Consider the following 5889-nt stretch of genomic DNA (forward strand, 5'->3'; position numbering starts at 1 on the left):
CTAGAAGCACCATGTTCTTTTATCTTCATGCTTTTGCACTTGCTGTTCTCTCTGCCTGGAATGTTTTTGTTCTGGCCAGCTAAGCCTGCCTAATGCCTATTAATCATCTAATGTAAGCTGAGAAGCCCCTACCTGGGGAGAGCCACAACTGATAATCCCTCTGGGAAGTATTAGTGATGGTCACCAATGGTTTATGATTGTTTCCCTTTTAGAGAAGTTCCCTCTTGAACTTACATGTAACATTCTGACTTGCTTTGGCCAATTAAACACAGTGGAAATTAGAAGTTTTCCGAACAAAAGCTTTAAAAGCCAGTGTGGGAGTGACCATATCTACTTCAGACTGCTGGGGAAGCCTCCATCAGTCTGGGTTTCTGACAGACCAGGAAATCCAGGGGCTGTTAACCGCAGTGGACAGGAAGGGTGAGCAAGAAATAAACATGCATTAAGCCACTGAGATTTGGTTTCTCCTGAATGACATTCCCCCACCTTCCACCCAGCTAATTTCAGTGCACTGACTTTAAATCCCTGTTCCTATGGGATTCGTTTTCCTCTGTCAGCACTTATTGAACTCTAGTTGCTGGCTTAAATATCTGTCTCTGCCATTGAACAATATGTTGCCTGAGAGCAGGGACTGTGACTTAAGCAAATTTTATTTGGAGCTTGTGTAGAGCCTGACACAAAGTAGACACAACAATGCATTGATTCCCTTTTAATGAAAATGGAAAGAATAAAGAAGAGTTTGCTTCAGAAAAGTACTTAATGGTCTCAAGGAACCTTAAGAATTTCACTCTGTTCTGGTTGGGAGATAGAACACAACACAGAATGCCCTGTTCTTTAAGTAGATGGCAGAAGTCCTTGGAGGGAGCACAGAAGATCAGGTCCCAGAGATCAGCAAAGAACTCTGAGGCTGGAGAGTGGGCGATGAGATTTCATGGTCTGGTCTGCTGCTTGCTTAGGCCAGATTGTAAGGAAACATCACTGAGGACCAGCAGATATGAGCTCTTTGTGTCTTGGGAGGATTTTCAATAGAAGTAATTATAGGTGTGTCACACGTGAGATTTAAATCCAGAAGAAAAGATTAAATAGACATATGTATGTTTGAATTTCAAATGAATAGGTGCTGCTGTGCAGAAGACACATAGAGACAGAGGGCCAGCCTGAGGTTTTTGTCACTAGAAGGAGGGTTTACAGTGGTGGGGAGAGGTGGGACTAGAACCAACAGGATAATTTGCATGCTGGGTGAGACGTTTGAGGGAAAATGAGGCTAGATCTGTATTTTATCTTCTGTGGTGTAATGTTTCCAATAGTACTAACAGATTTTTGTAAACCATGACTGAAACCCTATCTGCTTCTTTCCAGAATTATGTTTAAAATGGGAAGAAAAGTAGAATGTAGGAAATGCAGAGTGGCTGTTGGGTCTTTTAGACAGGACTGTGCTTTGTCGAGGGATTGTGTTGGGAAGAGTTGGGGAAAGCCAGATCTGGTTAACAGGAATAGAATAATGGGCATATTCTGGAAGACTTGTTCTGGAATCCACCAGGACTGGACTTTCTTCTCTGCTTCCAAGTCTTGAGTTGCTATATAGAGCAGACTGGTCTCTGTGTGTCTGTCATCAGTCAGGTGGTAAGCTATAAAAGTGGGGTAACAGTGAACCTGAAAGTGAAGTCACCGGAGGAATGGACACAGGTGCTGATCCAGGGAATAGCTTTAGTTTGCAGATATTGATGTTTAAGCTTTATTATGCAGTATCTGTTTGGAATCTCTCACCATAGAAGGGTATACGCGTGGTAAAAAATAAAAATAAAAAATCAAGTGCTCAATCATGTCCAACTCTTTGCAACCCTATGGGCTGTGGCCTGCCAGTCTCCTCTGTCTATGGGATTTTTCCAGGGAAGAATACTGGAATGGGTTGCCATTTCCTCCTCCAGGGGATCTTCCCAACCCACGGATTGAACCCACATCTCCTGCATTGACAGACAGATTCTTTACCAATGAGCTGCCTGGGAAGCCCCTATATGCATGGTAGATAAAACCAAAACAGCTTATTTGCAAATGTGAGTGTAGGCTGTTTTCTATTAAATTACAGAGCTCATCTAATTTTACCTTTTTTCCCACCTCTCATTCCCTTACTACTTCATATGGACTGAATTGGGAGTCATTGACATTATGCTTAAACTAGCAGTTTCAGAATATCAATATGAGTGTTATTCCAAGATGCCAGACTTGGAGCTGGATGCAGGAGTGGATGACATTGGGTTGTCCCTGTTTTGGTGAAAGAGGGTGGATGTATTTTTGTTTGTACAGGGATGGTTGTATTATGGTAGGCGTGAGTATCCTGTTGTGGTGATGGTAGTGATGATTGGAAACGCACATGTGCAAAAGGATGTTTCTGTTAGGCATTTGTCCTCTGTATCTTTTAAACATCCTTCTCATAAGTTGGGAATTTCTCACACTACAGGTCCCACCTCCCCCAGGTAGAAGACTGCTAGTTGACTCTCGATATCCGTGTCCCCATCTTCTGTTGTTACAGAATCTCCACTCCTGCTGGGCATGTTACTTCCCAGGCAGAAGATGTCATTTCCAAAATGATGAAGTTCTAGCCAATGAGATATAAATAGAAGTGTTATATGTTACTTCCAGGAAGTTTTTCTGTAAGAGGGAAAGAGTAAGACCCACTCCTCTTTCTCCATCCTGCTGTTTGCAAAGCAGATGTGACAGGGCTTTAGCAGCTGTTTTGTGTCTATGAGGTGACATAGAGAATGGAAAACACCCATTCATGATGATGAAGCATAAAAGTTAAAAAGCTAAATCATTAAGACTGCTATGAAGCCAGCATTCCCAGTGCTTAACTATCTACCTCCAGACCTATTTGCACGTGAGAAATAAACGTCTGTCCTGTTAAGCCACTGTTTATATATATATATATAATTTTTGGCTGTGCAGAGTCTTCATTGCTGTGCGTGGGCTTTCTCTAGTTGTGGTGAGTGGGGGCTACCCTATATTTGCACTGCGCAGGCTTCTCCCCTTGCGGTGGCTTCTCTTGTTGCAGCTTGCGGACCCTCGGGCGCAGGCTCAGTAGTTAAGCACACGGACTCAGTTGCCCCGCATCGTGTGACATCTTCCCAGAACAGGGGTCACACCCACGTCCCCTGTACTGGTAGGTGGACTCCGAGTCACTGGACCGCCAGGGAAGTCTATAAGCCACTGCTATTATTTAGTTATACACGGCAGAACTTAATCCTAATGAATTCACCTGCTTTTGCAGCCTCCCTTGTGGCTGAGGCACAGGCCTGTGACCCAGGTTCTATGAACTGCACACATTAGAACAGGACCTCAGTTCTGAAGAAGCAGACCCTGAGCACCTATCTGGCACAGGTAGTGGTGGAGGGATCAGGATGCTGGAGGCAGCAGTGATGAGACATTCACATCCAGTACCACATGCCACAGGTAGGAGCTCCAGCATCTGTGCCCCACAGTGGCCGAGGGGTCGTCTCTAGGACAGCCCCCCATGTGGTTAGGCACGCTTCCTAGTTACCCAGCTTCCAATGCCAACTCCCTGGCCTCCGCAGAGATTTAGTGAGCTACCAATACCTTCAAAAAATTGTTTTCCTGTTTCAACAAGGAACACTAAAGAATACACCACTCCCCTTTGGTCTATCTAAAGATAAAGATCTTATCTTTAATACTTTGGTTTCTATTCTTGCTGCTTGAAACCACTGCCTTAAACCCAAGGTTTCTCCTTGTCTTGGGTTTAACCTTTATCCTCTCTCTCCTGAATGTGGGAGAGACTGAAACTGGCCACCAAACCTATTTTTCTGTTGAAATATGTGTCTACCCTTGTGACTAGGTAAAGCCACACCTCTGATCACAAATGGAATGTGACCGGTTGTGATGTTTGCAACTTCTGCCTCACTTGTATTCTGGGAAGTTGCTTAGTTAGGTTTGCTCTGTTTTCTTTCCCATACTCATGTTACATCTGCTACCAAGGAAATGAGGAAGCAACCTTGCTAATGGCAGAGCCACAGGATGAAACGAGCCTCAGTTCCCGAATAACTTCACGGAGCAGTGCTGCCTCAACAGCCTGGCCTATTTGTCATGGGACATGAAAGAAGAATAAACTTCTATTTTCTGTAGACTGCTAGCTTGGGATCTCTATCAGCTTCATCTTTCTCTGCTGATACAACAATGATGAAGGAATATTAGGCATGGAAGTTGTATTAATAGCAGGTAATTTCAGGTCAATGCGGGAGATACCAATGCACTTGATGGTCAGGATTCAGGGGTAAGCCAGGAACTTCTTATAGTGCAGCCCAGTTTCTTGACTCGACACAGACCACGTCCTAACTGTGCCCCTTGATTCTGCCTTAAGAGTCCTTGGGCATCTGTGATAGTGCGGGTCCAGCCTCTTAATTGGCTAAGGCCAGTGCTTCAGGGGTCCCTCTGGTTCATGTAAGCCCTTTAAGAGTGAAATCCCCATTTCCCCCAGGCCTATAGTTACTCCCCACTGGCCTTCAAAGCCAGACGCTCTAGGGGCTCATCTTCCCAGTGCTGGGCTCCCAGGCTGGGAGCCTGCTGTGGGGCTCGGCTCTCACTCACGCTTTACAAGCAGTCTCCTACCCCCCAGCTGCAGAGTCATGCCACAGTTCCGGGGACCTCACAACTAGGGTGGAGCTCAATATGTGTCTACCCCATCACCCTTTAGAATCTTTATTAACTTTTTAAAAATGTCATACATTTCTATAAGGTTAGATTGTTTTTTTAAAAAAACCTCTGTTTACATTCCATATTTCAATAAAATTATATTGGTAGTGAACAAAAACAGTTCCCCTATAGGAGAACCTGGGCTTTCCAGGTGGCACTAGTGGTAAAGAACCTGCCTGCCAATGCAGGAGATGCAGGTTCGATCCCTGGGTTGGGAAGATCCCTTGAAGGAGGAAATGGCAACCCACCCTAGTATTCTTGCCTAGAGAATCCCATGGACAGAGGAGCCTGGTGGGCTACAGTTCATGGGGTCACAAATAATCAGACACGACTGAAGTTATTTAGCCCACGTATGGGAGAACCTATCCAATATGATTCTCAAGTTAGTGGGTCACCCCATGGGAGGTATGGGATTTCATGATAGCAGGAGTCCTCCCTGCCTACCTGTCTTATTGTACTTCTTTCTTTATGTCTTTTAGTTATAGAAGATCTTTTCTGGTAGGTCCCAGTCTTTTTGATTGATGCGTCTTCCGAAGATAGTTGTGACATTTGAGTTGCTCATGAGAGAAGGTGAGCTCAGAGTTTTAATACTACACCATCTTGGCTGCTCTGTTTTACTGGGCTTTTTTTCTGTCATACCAGTTTTATCTTTAATCATTTAATTCTTAAGGACTTTACAATTATTCTTACTGTTCTCTGTTTATTTAAACTGCAGTAAATGACCATCTGGAGAACTGCTCAACAGGAAACTTCTCTAAAGTTACTCCTTGTTTTGAGCTAAGACTTGAGGCTATGCCTCAGGTATTGAGGCAGTACTTTTGCAGTTTGCAGGTGCAGGTATTCTGATAAAAAATGGCACTCCACCTTTTGACCACACAGAGTGGCTACACTAGACCTGCCCATTTCAGGTCAAGTTATACAAGGGCCAGTTACAGCCTACTAAATGCTTAAGTTAATGAGACCTAATGGCTTTCCCCCAGACCTGTAGATTTTAAATCTTCTGAAATTTAGTCTTTACTTCAAGTGGCTGAGATAACTGTATCCAGACCTGTAAATCCATATAATGACTGTACACTTTGCAGGGCTTTAACAAGAGATCATTCTTTCAAATTTCCAACTTTTGTTAAATATTTATTGTGTGCCAGGCAGAAAAATAGATCTGAGACATAAAGTCAAATAAGACACGGA

Source organism: Muntiacus reevesi, chromosome 1 (genome assembly GCF_963930625.1).
Source record: "Muntiacus reevesi chromosome 1, mMunRee1.1, whole genome shotgun sequence".
In the NCBI taxonomy this organism is placed as follows: Eukaryota; Metazoa; Chordata; class Mammalia; order Artiodactyla; family Cervidae; genus Muntiacus; species Muntiacus reevesi.